Source organism: Dreissena polymorpha, chromosome 15, assembly GCF_020536995.1.
Source record: "Dreissena polymorpha isolate Duluth1 chromosome 15, UMN_Dpol_1.0, whole genome shotgun sequence".
In the NCBI taxonomy this organism is placed as follows: Eukaryota; Metazoa; Mollusca; class Bivalvia; order Myida; family Dreissenidae; genus Dreissena; species Dreissena polymorpha.
The window spans coordinates 17,854,945-17,870,943 of NC_068369.1; the positions used below are offsets into that span (position 1 = coordinate 17,854,945).

The 15,999-nt window shown below is 32.8% G+C and overlaps 1 protein-coding gene across 2 annotated transcripts in view; it reads left to right on the top strand.

Moving 5' to 3' along the window:
* The first annotated feature begins 5,859 nt into the window (after positions 1–5,859).
* Positions 5,860–15,999, top strand: part of LOC127860476 (muscarinic acetylcholine receptor M2-like) — a 163,328-nt gene continuing 153,188 nt past the window's right edge. Inside the window, exon 1 of one of the 2 annotated variants that reach the window (XM_052398563.1) lies at positions 5,860–6,302. The gene's annotated coding sequence lies outside the window, so the exon portion shown is untranslated. Of the gene's footprint in view, positions 6,303–12,449; positions 12,549–15,999 lie in introns of those variants that run through there. The other variant, XM_052398564.1, reaches the window with a different exon arrangement.

Sequence of the window (15,999 nt, forward strand, 5' to 3'; positions counted from 1 at the left end):
TATGTTCAGAAACAATAATATAACTTACAATAGTCATTTCTGAATTGCAAGCGAACACTAAGATAAAAAAGTTACACCATGTTTGGATCTTACGTTTAGTTAAGAAAGAAACAAATTATTTACTATAAGAATCCCTAACATCACGGATTACATCTAGTTTATGTCCAGACATGCTTAATGTTATCCTTATCTCCCTCGAGAAGAACGAACATAAACGAATTTAATGTTTAGGTGAATGCACCTGTAACACGATGGTGCATAGTATGACAAAGTGTCGATTTGTAGAGATTCAACTTTGAATTTAATGCTCCGACATCTTTAATATTTAAAACACCCCTTGATTTGTATGCCCAAGATGAAAGTCACATAGTAAGGCTATGTGCAGTGTACACGTTTCATTACTTTTGCTATTCTATTTTAAGATTCAATATCCCTTTATTGTTATTATCTTATATAATTTAAGCTGTGTTACATTATACATTCACAAGATGACGGTTTATCAAATACTCTTGACAACAACTTACCCAATTTCGATGAATTTCTTAGTGTTTAAGTATAGATTTGTCTGATAAAATGGTAAATATTATTTTTCTGTTAAGAATGATCATGCACTTTTATAATAGGTGTATGTCTGCTGTGGTTTTTTTCTCTCTCGGTCCCGAAGCAGTGATTCACATAATTATTTAACATAGTCCAAAACCTTTAGAGAAGTTGATCGAAGGACTGTTGACCTCAGACAAAAGGACAAGCATCAAAATAAAGAGAAAACAATATCAGAGTTTTTCTCGAATTTCTTATACAAGGAGAATCACACTGTAAAATAAATAGTTTGTCCATATGTATCGCACATTCGTTCTCAAACGTATTTAAAGATGCATATATTGCCAGTAGTGTTCTATTAATACGGTCTGGTTCAGTCCGTGTCTTTGGCTTTTGTTTGTGAATTCTAAAATAAGAAAATTTTGTGTCGATAAATATGTAGGCTTTTAACTATAATGACATGAAAAACAAAAGCAATAACACTTGTTTCAAGTTTGAAAAATGAAGGACTACACTGCAAGCGAAATTACAACGATGAATGCCTTTATTATATTTCAATTATAAGGTGAAGCAAATCGAAAACATCTCAATACGTTGTTGCCTGTTACATTATTAATGCGATTCTTATTTTTCATGCAAGTTTATATTAACCATTTGACTAGCATTGATCACACATAAAACATAAGAATGTATACAATTATTCATTATTTTGATAACTATATTTTTGCGATTTTTTAATATAACTTAACCGAAAAGTTCCTCTGTCGTTTCTGCTATATGCTATATGTTCACATGGGTATACCTGCAATACTTGCAAAATTTGCGCAAGCCTTTGATACACATTTAACTCAATGTCAGACGCCCCTAATTTACGCGTGATATATGATGTCTTACTAACACGCGTACCAATTGCTTATCAATATGACTATATGAACAGCAATTGAATCGTTAAGAGATTTCTTTTTCAGAAAGTGTCAATGTTTTTATTTTAAACATCTAAATATATGTGATTGTATATATATTGTGTATTGTCCTTCGTAATTTAGAAAATTTTACAATTGTATTATGTTTAACATGAACATATTTATACCATTACAAAAACACGTTTGGTTTAATCGTCTCAGCAAGTCATTATAAAGGAATGATAACGATACTAATGGCTTAATGCTAAGTATGCAATACGATTATTTGAATGGAAATATCTTAATGAATATTTAACTATGTCCTATTTAGATTTCTGGGAACTGTTTCCAGAACGCATAAACCGGCATATTAAGTAATTGATACTTAACATATGATGTTGTGTATGGATTCAAATAGGCTATATTGCTGTGGTTTGATGGAATTGTGCAGAAATTTGAAAAGATTCGTAATACAATTTTCGTAGAATACAGAAACGAAATTTATCACATACATGTATATATCATCCATTAGACGCAAAACTATGTACACTCGGCATGGTCTTACTGTGTAGAGCATTACTTTATAGCAAAAGATTTGTTATCGTTATGGTTCGGATTTGACACCATTGGAAGATAGTATTTTAAAAATAAAATCGTATCGTAATTTTGCATTATTGACACTTTTTAAAACGATATCAGTCACCTGAACACAACCTTTGATTAAAATATTCCTTAAGGTATTGACGGAAAGAGAACAGAAAACGTTGTCAACAACTGAAATTATGTGAACGTTACGTTGTGCTATGTGCTAAAACATAGTCCTCTTTTGGCCAGATAGTATAACGTTTACAAATACAAACGCTTAAAAACTGATAAATGTAAACGCGAATATATTCGAATTCTATATGTTTTTGTAATAAGAGATTAAAGTGATTTTGTGTGGGGATACCTTTACATATATATATAATAACACAATCACCATCATGTTATATTCTAGATTCAATTTCGTAATCGAAATAATTCCTAGATTATTTTATTCGTGATTTATTTATATATGTCTGAATTCCAAGTTTATCGTGCACAATATTTTGTTGCTTTAATTACAGTTAAGGAAACCTCTGCAGCAGATTTTCTGAACATGAACTCAGTCTCTGTATGAGCTTTATACAAATAAAATCAAACAAAACACCTTTATGTTGAATAGTAGCTTTCTGTTAACGATGGGAATACGGAGGAACGCATATCTTTAACCTCATAACCATTAACGCCAGGTATCGCAATTAAACAAATTAAAATCATGGTTTATTATCTCAATACGTATTTCACTTGCTAATTGAAAGTGAAAAGCGCATTGAGTATAATACAGTATTAGTATTTATAGAAAACTGCCTACTGTTTGAATCGTTATATTCTTATTACTATACAGTTAACTTGGATTTTTCTATGATCAAAAATACATTAATTGTATTGCACTTTATTCTTTTCTGCAAATTCAGATATGCAGAATGAACTTGTGCTAAGCTTAAAGTTGTCTTCTGGTTTAGTATGCTATTTTCCTGAAATTTCTCCCGGCACCCGATGAAAGCTGGATCCATTACAGCGTTAACCTGTTAGATTTGTCGGCACCTTCCTCTTGTATCTGTTTTATCATACACGCTAGGGTTCGGCTGGTTCATGTACTTATATTTTTTCCATTTCGACCTAAAGTATCTAGGCTATAGTTGTGATGTTGCTATTAGAGGTGTTACTTAAATAACACATTAATTCTCATTTAACTTATTCCTATCTTTTGCAAAATAATTTGGATCATGAGTGAGGTTTTGCTTCTGTTCAACCGTTACACTGACCGTTGGAAGGCTTTTACCCAAGATTGATGCATTGTGTAGGTTTTGTATGTTTTCGTCCTGACAAAAGGGACATTATGTTATTTCGGTAAATTGATCTGAGGTAAATGTCAGGTCAGGCGTCTCTGAAATCGGTTTCAACCCAAAACATTATGAGATTATTTAAAGAGATACTTCGATTATTATTTCATTAAAGAATGTATATATCTACATCGTCATAAAACCGAATTCAATGATCAACATTATTACATTCAGCTGCAATCAGTAAGGGTATCTAATAGAATATCAAAAGAAAATTAATTAATGCTGCACGTTGTTTATTAAACAATACCTTAGTGCAACATCAATTAAATAGACGTGCATATAATTACATACATTTGTGTTTGTATTACCATATTTTAAGAAGGGCATGTAGTGAACGAGGTCTTGTATACGACATAAACATTTACATGTTTAGACCCATCTTTCGATATATGTTAATTTTGTAATACCGTCACACGCTTTGACCACTCGGTCATTCGTGCTCATCCAATGAATTATGTATTTTATACGTTATATAAGCAATCCTCGTAATGTCACCAAATATAACGACAACAACAGAACTCTCAAAATTATTCAATCGTTTCGCATTGCAACGCTTTATAATTTTCAGGTTTTAAAATCGTCAAAAGATGCACATAATAGATATTTTAGAGCATGGTTAATGTTCGGAATTACTGTTTCCTCACAAATATCATAACTACAGCAAAACTTTGCGAATCTGAAACATTTTTTTTATTCGGTCAATTTACCGGAACGTGAAAAGGGCCGTTATAGTTCCTTGAACATTATTTATATGTACCTCATAATTTTAGGCGTGCACATGAGCATATTTGCTATCGTTTTCATGATCGATCAAAGCGGTGTTTCCTGTAATAATTTTAATGTAAACAATACTGTTACATACTGTTAATGAAAGTTTTAAAAACATATAATAATATCATAAATACGGATTTCGAACGTTTTTATAAAATACTTAATAATGCTTTGCGTAAGAGCAAATTTGTTTCTTAGACAAGCGTCATCGTTTAATCGTCTGTAAACTCGTTATGTATATAATTTTGCGTCTACCAAGAGCACACGCATAGTATGCATTATTAACCCTTTGCATGCTGGGTAATTTGTCTTCTGCTAAAATGTCGTCTGCTGAATTTCTAAAATTAGCATTTTATTCGATTTTTTTTCAAAGAATACTATCAGAATAGCAAACAGTTTGGATCCTGATGAGACGCCACGTTCTGTGGCGTCTCATCTGGATCCAAACTGTTTGCAAAGGCCTTTAAAATTCGGCTCCAGCGCTTTAAGGGTTAACGTATACAGGAATAGGAATCGCAGACGTATTAAATGCGAAAATGGGGTCAGAGTAGCTCTAGTCCAGCGAATCTGCGTTGTCTGGACAGGAGCTGCACATGTTATAATCATCTAGAATGCTTGGACGAGTTTACACTTCACGGTCACTAACTATTTTAACACAAATAGGATTTTTATTAAGATGTCATAGTCTTTCAATTGGGCAACACTCTTTGTCTTAAGTATTGCTATATTTCGTTAAATTATTGTCCGAAATACCGAAAAGACTCATGCCAATAAAACAATGCAGGATATACTTTTTCTGAGATGTATTTTCGACGTGTAGAAATGGGACGTTTCCCGTTCAAAGAATCGATTATTGATACGAAATTAAGACACTTCGTGCTCTCTAAAGACCTCACAACCATTAATGAGAAACTTGGGTTGGTTTTCTTGTACAATATTAAACGATTGTTATTTTAAGCAATATGATCAGTCAAAATTTGCTCTTGCTAAAAAGACACAAATAATGCATCGCGATATTGAGCTATAAAGGCCGATGGAAACACATAATGTTCTTCGCTTAACACTTAATTGCCTCGCGAATGAATTAATTTAATGAGCACATGCATACGTGTGATTTCTCAATGTCCTATCATCCGCGATGGTTACGATGTTCATCATATAAAAATATAATGGCTTGTTATTACATGGCCGGACTTAAAGGGGCCTTTTCACGTTTGGGTAAATTGACAAAAATGAAAAAAAGTTGTTTCCGATTCGCAAATTTTTGTTTTTGTTATGATATTTGTGAGGAAACAGTAATACTGAACATTTACCATGCTCTAAAATAGCCAATAAATGCATCTGTTGACTATTTAAAAACACGAACATTATAAAGCGTTGCAACGCGAAACAAATTAATAATTTGGAGAGTTCTGTTGTTGCCGTTATATTTTGTGAAACTATAAGGATTGCTTATGTAAAGTATAAAATACATCAGGCGGTATATTCGGAAAGATGACCGAGTGGTCTAAGTCGCAGACTTTTTACTCCAGGAGTCCAGGCGTCAGTGGGTTCGAGTCCTGCTCGAACGGTCACCTTTTTGTCTTTTTTAAATTGTATTCTTGATATTTTACTGGAGAATTTTATAGCCAATGTTTACATTTATCAATATAAAGCATTTGATGACACACTTCAAAACATGCCAAAATCTGTGAAAAGGCCCCTTTAATACATGGCCGGACTTAACTATGTAGTGCTATAAAAAAGCTACGAGAAAGTATTTTACCGAACAAGCTGTAAAGCTTATCACATTCCGCTCAAATTGAACCAATAGCAGTTTGGGGCTTTTGCTTGCGCGATGTACGGCTGATGATCAATAGCTGCTTCGCCACAACTGTGGGTAGGACACTACGCAGTGTTTGTCGATCGCTTTACAGTCAATACAGAAACACTTGCAAATGTGAAATTGGATTTCATGATAAACAGCATCCTTTATGTTTATAGAGCTTATTGACTTCGAGAAGAAGTGTCACATTTATTAAACTTTTGTAGCGTTGGCAATACTTGGCACCGTGTCGCACTGTATCTATTTAGCTGAAGACCTGATTGAAATATTTGTGTCTAGTGAAGTGCAAATATTCGCACCGGATTTCAACCTCCAACCATAGGGAAACAACAAAAAGTAAGTGTGTTTCATTTAAGTGTAGTGTAAACCAGTTTAATTGTTGACCAATAATATTTATATGCGAATATGTGCATTTCTATAACAATAAATTGTTGCTAAACTAACTGAGGTGACGCACAGCATCATTATTTTACATCACTATTTGCTCACATACTGACTCGTTATTATTGTATTGTTTAACTATTTTCAAATGCCATACACATGTCAATGAGAATTTCATGCATTTTACGAGCTGGTTAAAATTTGGAGCATTATTTTTCTCTTCATATGCAATTAGCGTTGTGAGTAATGGCACGCTACGAGTTAAACGCCTGTTATTAATCGACAAGTGTAATTATTATAACAAACCGAACAATGGATGTATAAATTGCAGCTGTGGTAGTCTGGTACGCGAATATGCGCAAGGATTTAACAGAACATATAAAGAAAAAAACGCATGGAAGGAGACATATTCTGGTCGAGTAAATTTAGAATAGTTTTACCTCAACTGTAATAATTATCGTAATACATGAAACGAATAAGCTATACATAGGTCAGCAGAAAATCCAATAACACATTTAATTTCTCGATGCAAATATGACAAAATTTCTAGTCTATGTTGCTAATTGATATTTATTATTGAAATGTATAATGATTGACGGATAGAACAAATTGCCATTTTTAAACTAATGTTTGCATTGCCGTAGATAAGTATTGTGTACTAAGTAGTGTCTTAAGTGTAAGTCGAACACTAGTCGCCGTACACTGCGATGCACGTTTTCGTGCCGGAACAATAACAAACATATTACTAGATATACTTTTTCTTTGAAATAAAAAAATACAGCAGATACTATCTTATGCCATATTGAACTCGATAGTAAGCATGTACACACTTAAATAGTTATCGAATCATAACAGAATGTAATAATACGACCCAATATAGTTCAAACCAAGTAAAACTAACATATATTCAAAATTCAAACCTAAAAAAGAATGAACATTGTTTTAAATATACTATGATAAAGATGACCTAATTGTTATGTTAATGTTATGCTATGTCATCGACGGATTTCAATATGTTACCACACCGACATGTATTTCATAATGTAATTAAACGCAAACAACTGATGTCGATATACGAGTTAGTCGATAGAAAATAGTTCAATATGTTGCCACATTGACATTTATTTAATTAGTTAATTAAACGCGACAACATATGTCAATATACTGAGGAGTTGCGAGAAAATAAACTACAAACACGGTATTGTCTAAACTGAGTTATACTTACCGCATCCAAATGTAATACTAGTAAATAGATACGCCGACAAACTAAGATTGTGAACACCTTAAGTGTTCAGTTGGATGTTCACACAATATGCATACGAATCAACATAACACACCACGTATAAGTACCAGTTTGACGACACACCGTTATTATTTAAATTGCACATCTTAATAGGAATTTGATGTGCATGGTATTTTAAATCAAGTTTTTTCCGGGTTACATTTTTATCAGTAGGTTATTGGTAAAAATCCATTGGAGACTATAGTTTCCTTAAAAAGAATCATTGAAAGCATACCATTAAATAACATCCCTATTGGAACGTGGAAGATCTAGCTTATGCATAATGCATTGTAGTTCCAACTAACGATCCCAGCTCTGACTTTGAAACAAACTATATCTCAAGTACTTTATTGATTTTCAAGAAGATCTATTATCTAAGTTTTACAATTGTATTATGTTTAACATGAACATATTTATACCATTACAAAAACACGTTTGGTTTAATCGTCTCAGCAAGTCATTATAAAGGAATGATAACGATACTAATGGCTTAATGCTAAGTATGCAATACGATTATTTGAATGGAAATATCTTAATGAATATTTAACTATGTCCTATTTAGATTTCTGGGAACTGTTTCCAGAACGCATAAACCGGCATATTAAGTAATTGATACTTAACATATGATGTTGTGTATGGATTCAAATAGGCTATATTGCTGTGGTTTGATGGAATTGTGCAGAAATTTGAAAAGATTCGTAATACAATTTTCGTAGAATACAGAAACGAAATTTATCACATACATGTATATATCATCCATTAGACGCAAAACTATGTACACTCGGCATGGTCTTACTGTGTAGAGCATTACTTTATAGCAAAAGATTTGTTATCGTTATGGTTCGGATTTGACACCATTGGAAGATAGTATTTTAAAAATAAAATCGTATCGTAATTTTGCATTATTGACACTTTTTAAAACGATATCAGTCACCTGAACACAACCTTTGATTAAAATATTCCTTAAGGTATTGACGGAAAGAGAACAGAAAACGTTGTCAACAACTGAAATTATGTGAACGTTACGTTGTGCTATGTGCTAAAACATAGTCCTCTTTTGGCCAGATAGTATAACGTTTACAAATACAAACGCTTAAAAACTGATAAATGTAAACGCGAATATATTCGAATTCTATATGTTTTTGTAATAAGAGATTAAAGTGATTTTGTGTGGGGATACCTTTACATATATATATAATAACACAATCACCATCATGTTATATTCTAGATTCAATTTCGTAATCGAAATAATTCCTAGATTATTTTATTCGTGATTTATTTATATATGTCTGAATTCCAAGTTTATCGTGCACAATATTTTGTTGCTTTAATTACAGTTAAGGAAACCTCTGCAGCAGATTTTCTGAACATGAACTCAGTCTCTGTATGAGCTTTATACAAATAAAATCAAACAAAACACCTTTATGTTGAATAGTAGCTTTCTGTTAACGATGGGAATACGGAGGAACGCATATCTTTAACCTCATAACCATTAACGCCAGGTATCGCAATTAAACAAATTAAAATCATGGTTTATTATCTCAATACGTATTTCACTTGCTAATTGAAAGTGAAAAGCGCATTGAGTATAATACAGTATTAGTATTTATAGAAAACTGCCTACTGTTTGAATCGTTATATTCTTATTACTATACAGTTAACTTGGATTTTTCTATGATCAAAAATACATTAATTGTATTGCACTTTATTCTTTTCTGCAAATTCAGATATGCAGAATGAACTTGTGCTAAGCTTAAAGTTGTCTTCTGGTTTAGTATGCTATTTTCCTGAAATTTCTCCCGGCACCCGATGAACGCTAGGGTTCGGCTGGTTCATGTACTTATATTTTTTCCATTTCGACCTAAAGTATCTAGGCTATAGTTGTGATGTTGCTATTAGAGGTGTTACTTAAATAACACATTAATTCTCATTTAACTTATTCCTATCTTTTGCAAAATAATTTGGATCATGAGTGAGGTTTTGCTTCTGTTCAACCGTTACACTGACCGTTGGAAGGCTTTTACCCAAGATTGATGCATTGTGTAGGTTTTGTATGTTTTCGTCCTGACAAAAGGGACATTATGTTATTTCGGTAAATTGATCTGAAGTAAATGTCAGGTCAGGCGTCTCTGAAATCGGTTTCAACCCAAAACATTATGAGATTATTTAAAGAGATACTTCGATTATTATTTCATTAAAGAATGTATATATCTACATCGTCATAAAACCGAATTCAATGATCAACATTATTACATTCAGCTGCAATCAGTAAGGGTATCTAATAGAATATCAAAAGAAAATTAATTAATGCTGCACGTTGTTTATTAAACAATACCTTAGTGCAACATCAATTAAATAGACGTGCATATAATTACATACATTTGTGTTTGTATTACCATATTTTAAGAAGGGCATGTAGTGAACGAGGTCTTGTATACGACATAAACATTTACATGTTTAGACCCATCTTTCGATATATGTTAATTTTGTAATACCGTCACACGCTTTGACCACTCGGTCATTCGTGCTCATCCAATGAATTATGTATTTTATACGTTATATAAGCAATCCTCGTAATGTCACCAAATATAACGACAACAACAGAACTCTCAAAATTATTCAATCGTTTCGCATTGCAACGCTTTATAATTTTCAGGTTTTAAAATCGTCAAAAGATGCACATAATAGATATTTTAGAGCATGGTTAATGTTCGGAATTACTGTTTCCTCACAAATATCATAACTACAGCAAAACTTTGCGAATCTGAAACATTTTTTTTATTCGGTCAATTTACCGGAACGTGAAAAGGGCCGTTATAGTTCCTTGAACATTATTTATATGTACCTCATACTTTTAGGCGTGCACATGAGCATATTTGCTATCGTTTTCATGATCGATCAAAGCGGTGTTTCCTGTAATAATTTTAATGTAAACAATACTGTTACATACTGTTAATGAAAGTTTTAAAAACATATAATAATATCATAAATACGGATTTCGAACGTTTTTATAAAATACTTAATAATGCTTTGCGTAAGAGCAAATTTGTTTCTTAGACAAGCGTCATCGTTTAATCGTCTGTAAACTCGTTATGTATATAATTTTGCGTCTACCAAGAGCACACGCATAGTATGCATTATTAACCCTTTGCATGCTGGGTAATTTGTCTTCTGCTAAAATGTCGTCTGCTGAATTTCTAAAATTAGCATTTTATTCGATTTTTTTCAAAGAATACTATCAGAATAGCAAACAGTTTGGATCCTGATGAGACGCCACGTTCTGTGGCGTCTCATCTGGATCCAAACTGTTTGCAAAGGCCTTTAAAATTCGGCTCCAGCGCTTTAAGGGTTAACGTATACAGGAATAGGAATCGCAGACGTATTAAATGCGAAAATGGGGTCAGAGTAGCTCTAGTCCAGCGAATCTGCGTTGTCTGGACAGGAGCTGCACATGTTATAATCATCTAGAATGCTTGGACGAGTTTACACTTCACGGTCACTAACTATTTTAACACAAATAGGATTTTTATTAAGATGTCATAGTCTTTCAATTGGGCAACACTCTTTGTCTTAAGTATTGCTATATTTCATTAAATTATTGTCCGAAATACCGAAAAGACTCATGCCAATAAAACAATGCAGGATATACTTTTTCTGAGATGTATTTTCGACGTGTAGAAATGGGACGTTTCCCGTTCAAAGAATCGATTATTGATACGAAATTAAGACACTTCGTGCTCTCTAAAGACCTCACAACCATTAATGAGAAACTTGGGTTGGTTTTCTTGTACAATATTAAACGATTGTTATTTTAAGCAATATGATCAGTCAAAATTTGCTCTTGCTAAAAAGACACAAATAATGCATCGCGATATTGAGCTATAAAGGCCGATGGAAACACATAATGTTCTTCGCTTAACACTTAATTGCCTCGCGAATGAATTGATTTAATGAGCACATGCATACGTGTGATTTCTCAATGTCCTATCATCCGCGATGGTTACGATGTTCATCATATAAAAATATAATGGCTTGTTATTACATGGCCGGACTTAAAGGGGCCTTTTCACGTTTGGGTAAATTGACAAAAATGAAAAAAAGTTGTTTCCGATTCGCAAATTTTTGTTTTTGTTATGATATTTGTGAGGAAACAGTAATACTGAACATTTACCATGCTCTAAAATAGCCAATAAATGCATTTGTTGACTATTTAAAAACACGAACATTATAAAGCGTTGCAACGCGAAACAAATTAATAATTTGGAGAGTTCTGTTGTTGCCGTTATATTTTGTGAAACTATAAGGATTGCTTATGTAAAGTATAAAATACATCAGGCGGTATATTCGGAAAGATGACCGAGTGGTCTAAGTCGCAGACTTTTTACTCCAGGAGTCCAGGCGTCAGTGGGTTCGAGTCCTGCTCGAACGGTCACCTTTTTGTCTTTTTTAAATTGTATTCTTGATATTTTACTGGAGAATTTTATAGCCAATGTTTACATTTATCAATATAAAGCATTTGATGACACACTTCAAAACATGCCAAAATCTGTGAAAAGGCCCCTTTAATACATGGCCGGACTTAACTATGTAGTGCTATAAAAAAGCTACGAGAAAGTATTTTACCGAACAAGCTGTAAAGCTTATCACATTCCGCTCAAATTGAACCAATAGCAGTTTGGGGCTTTTGCTTGCGCGATGTACGGCTGATGATCAATAGCTGCTTCGCCACAACTGTGGGTAGGACACTACGCAGTGTTTGTCGATCGCTTTACAGTCAATACAGAAACACTTGCAAATGTGAAATTGGATTTCATGCACTGTATCTATTTAGCTGAAGACCTGATTGAAATATTTGTGTCTAGTGAAGTGCAAATATTCGCACCGGATTTCAACCTCCAACCATAGGGAAACAACAAAAAGTAAGTGTGTTTCATTTAAGTGTAGTGTAAACCAGTTTAATTGTTGACCAATAATATTTATATGCGAATATGTGCATTTCTATAACAATAAATTGTTGCTAAACTAACTGAGGTGACGCACAGCATCATTATTTTACATCACTATTTGCTCACATACTGACTCGTTATTATTGTATTGTTTAACTATTTTCAAATGCCATACACATGTCAATGAGAATTTCATGCATTTTACGAGCTGGTTAAAATTTGGAGCATTATTTTTCTCTTCATATGCAATTAGCGTTGTGAGTAATGGCACGCTACGAGTTAAACGCCTGTTATTAATCGACAAGTGTAATTATTATAACAAACCGAACAATGGATGTATAAATTGCAGCTGTGGTAGTCTGGTACGCGAATATGCGCAAGGATTTAACAGAACATATAAAGAAAAAAACGCATGGAAGGAGACATATTCTGGTCGAGTAAATTTAGAATAGTTTTACCTCAACTGTAATAATTATCGTAATACATGAAACGAATAAGCTATACATAGGTCAGCAGAAAATCCAATAACACATTTAATTTCTCGATGCAAATATGACAAAATTTCTAGTCTATGTTGCTAATTGATATTTATTATTGAAATGTATAATGATTGACGGATAGAACAAATTGCCATTTTTAAACTAATGTTTGCATTGCCGTAGATAAGTATTGTGTACTAAGTAGTGTCTTAAGTGTAAGTCGAACACTAGTCGCCGTACACTGCGATGCACGTTTTCGTGCCGGAACAATAACAAACATATTACTAGATATACTTTTTCTTTGAAATAAAAAAATACAGCAGATACTATCTTATGCCATATTGAACTCGATAGTAAGCATGTACACACTTAAATAGTTATCGAATCATAACAGAATGTAATAATACGACCCAAAATAGTTCAAACCAAGTAAAACTAACATATATTCAAAATTCAAACCTAAAAAAGAATGAACATTGTTTTAAATATACTATGATAAAGATGACCTAATTGTTATGTTAATGTTATGCTATGTCATCGACGGATTTCAATATGTTACCACACCGACATGTATTTCATAATGTAATTAAACGCAAACAACTGATGTCGATATACGAGTTAGTCGATAGAAAATAGTTCAATATGTTGCCACATTGACATTTATTTAATTAGTTAATTAAACGCGACAACATATGTCAATATACTGAGGAGTTGCGAGAAAATAAACTACAAACACGGTATTGTCTAAACTGAGTTATACTTACCGCATCCAAATGTAATACTAGTAAATAGATACGCCGACAAACTAAGATTGTGAACACCTTAAGTGTTCAGTTGGATGTTCACACAATATGCATACGAATCAACATAACACACCACGTATAAGTACCAGTTTGACGACACACCGTTATTATTTAAATTGCACATCTTAATACGAATTTGATGTGCATGGTATTTTAAATCAAGTTTTTTCCGGGTTACATTTTTATCAGTATGTTACTGGTAAAAATCCCTTGGAGACTATAGTTTCCTTAAGAAGAAACATTGAAAGCATACCATTAAATAACATCCCTATTGGAACGTAGAAGATCTAGCTTATGCTTCATGCATTGTAGTTCCAACTAACGATCCCAGATCTGACTTTGAAACAAACTATATCTCAAGTACTTTATTGATTTTCAAGAAGATCTATTATCTAAGTTAGCAATAACATAAGCTGTTAATAGACATTCACAACTTTTACTGATAGCGAATCCAAATCAGATTCAACTGTAATATTATAGATCTTGTCAAACTGTGAAATAAAATGCGTTGTCATATTATTATACTTATCAGATAGATTGATTGTTAAAGTAAATACATATTGCAGTCATATATATTTGTGCAAAACATTACATTGTTGATATCGCCTGAACCCAGCAGTGTAAACATGATATCAAATGCTTCAATATCAGGATTTAATCTTCAATATCAGAATTTATGTCTGGATAATACTTAAAATTATTTTACATAATTATATATTCAATCGCATAAATGACTTTTCACTCACATTAATATTGCGTTATGATTTTGATGAAATGATGGTTATTTCGATACCACACTTAAGTATCATACTGACTGAGTTAACCAGTCCATTCCTGAAACGTCGAACACACATTAAATATTCCTTTAAATGTGGTGTAAAATTCAGTAAATAAATAATAAGCAGGGTGTTGGTTGGGTAGAATCCATTTTTATCATTATGCAATAAATTCTAATGAACTACATAGATATCGGCTATTTGCCTATTCCGTTCTAAAGAGAGCCATTCATGCTGTCGATTTTAATACGGAAAATGACAACGTTAATTTGACCTTAGAGTTTGAGACACGCTTCTTCCCATGGTATACATTATGGTCAATTAACATAAAATTGACCGATAATTGACTTTTTTCTGAACACGGTCTATAATGTCCATGTTTATCTTTTCTCTCTATGAGACCTAAGGGATTCAGGTCTTGTGCCCCCTTCTAATCACAGGTGGGATGCAATTTTAAAATGGCCTTTAAAAAGATGAAATTAGTGTGCACAAATGTTGCATTTGACCTGCGAGTGTGACATTAAGTGAGACTTTGTTATTTTTTACAATTGCATGCGGACAGGTCCGGAAGGAAACACGCACACGCAAACGCACATATACCGAAACGCATCTTTGACAACTGCGACTAGCTCAACTCAAACAGTCTCGTCTAAAATGTATCTCTTCACTTGTACACGTAAGATTGAGTGGAGCACGGGAACCGCGTAAGCTCTTAAACTGTAAATTACCAGTTCGAGGGAAATTTGTATGGATAAATACACGAATATTACTAATCATATTCATAACGTTATTTCAACAAAAACGTTTGAACGGTTAAACAACACGGACTTCATGTTTGTCCTTAATTATATCTATATTGTACATTTAAATTCTTCTTAAAACTTCTTAAACCATGACTTCTCTTTATTTTTGTTTTTATGCACTCAATCAAAGACACAAATAAAAAGTATTTAATACGTTTCAAACAATGTTCTATTTTGTTGCGAATGAAAAAGCAACTAATCTGTTAAAGATCTCTTTAGAAACTGTTTTGCCATGTAGTGTTATTATTGTATTCTTTAGGTTTTCCTGTAAACAGGTTTTGTTTACATGGTTGCATCAACCTATGACCAAAGTTATCGAACTTAACGTTTCAGGACATGAATCTCAACATTTAAGAAGACTTGTCAAGTTGCATTATGGACGTAACAAGTCATCGTCCTACTAGATGAATAGCAAGTGTCAGACTGAATATTAAAAATTGTATCGTTTTTTCGCCAATTTGAAACTTTTTGTTCCATGCAATTGTAGACATACACACTCACTTGCAGTTTGAAAACTTAAAGATTTTCTTAACACAACGCTTCAATGTATTAAACGCAAGTAC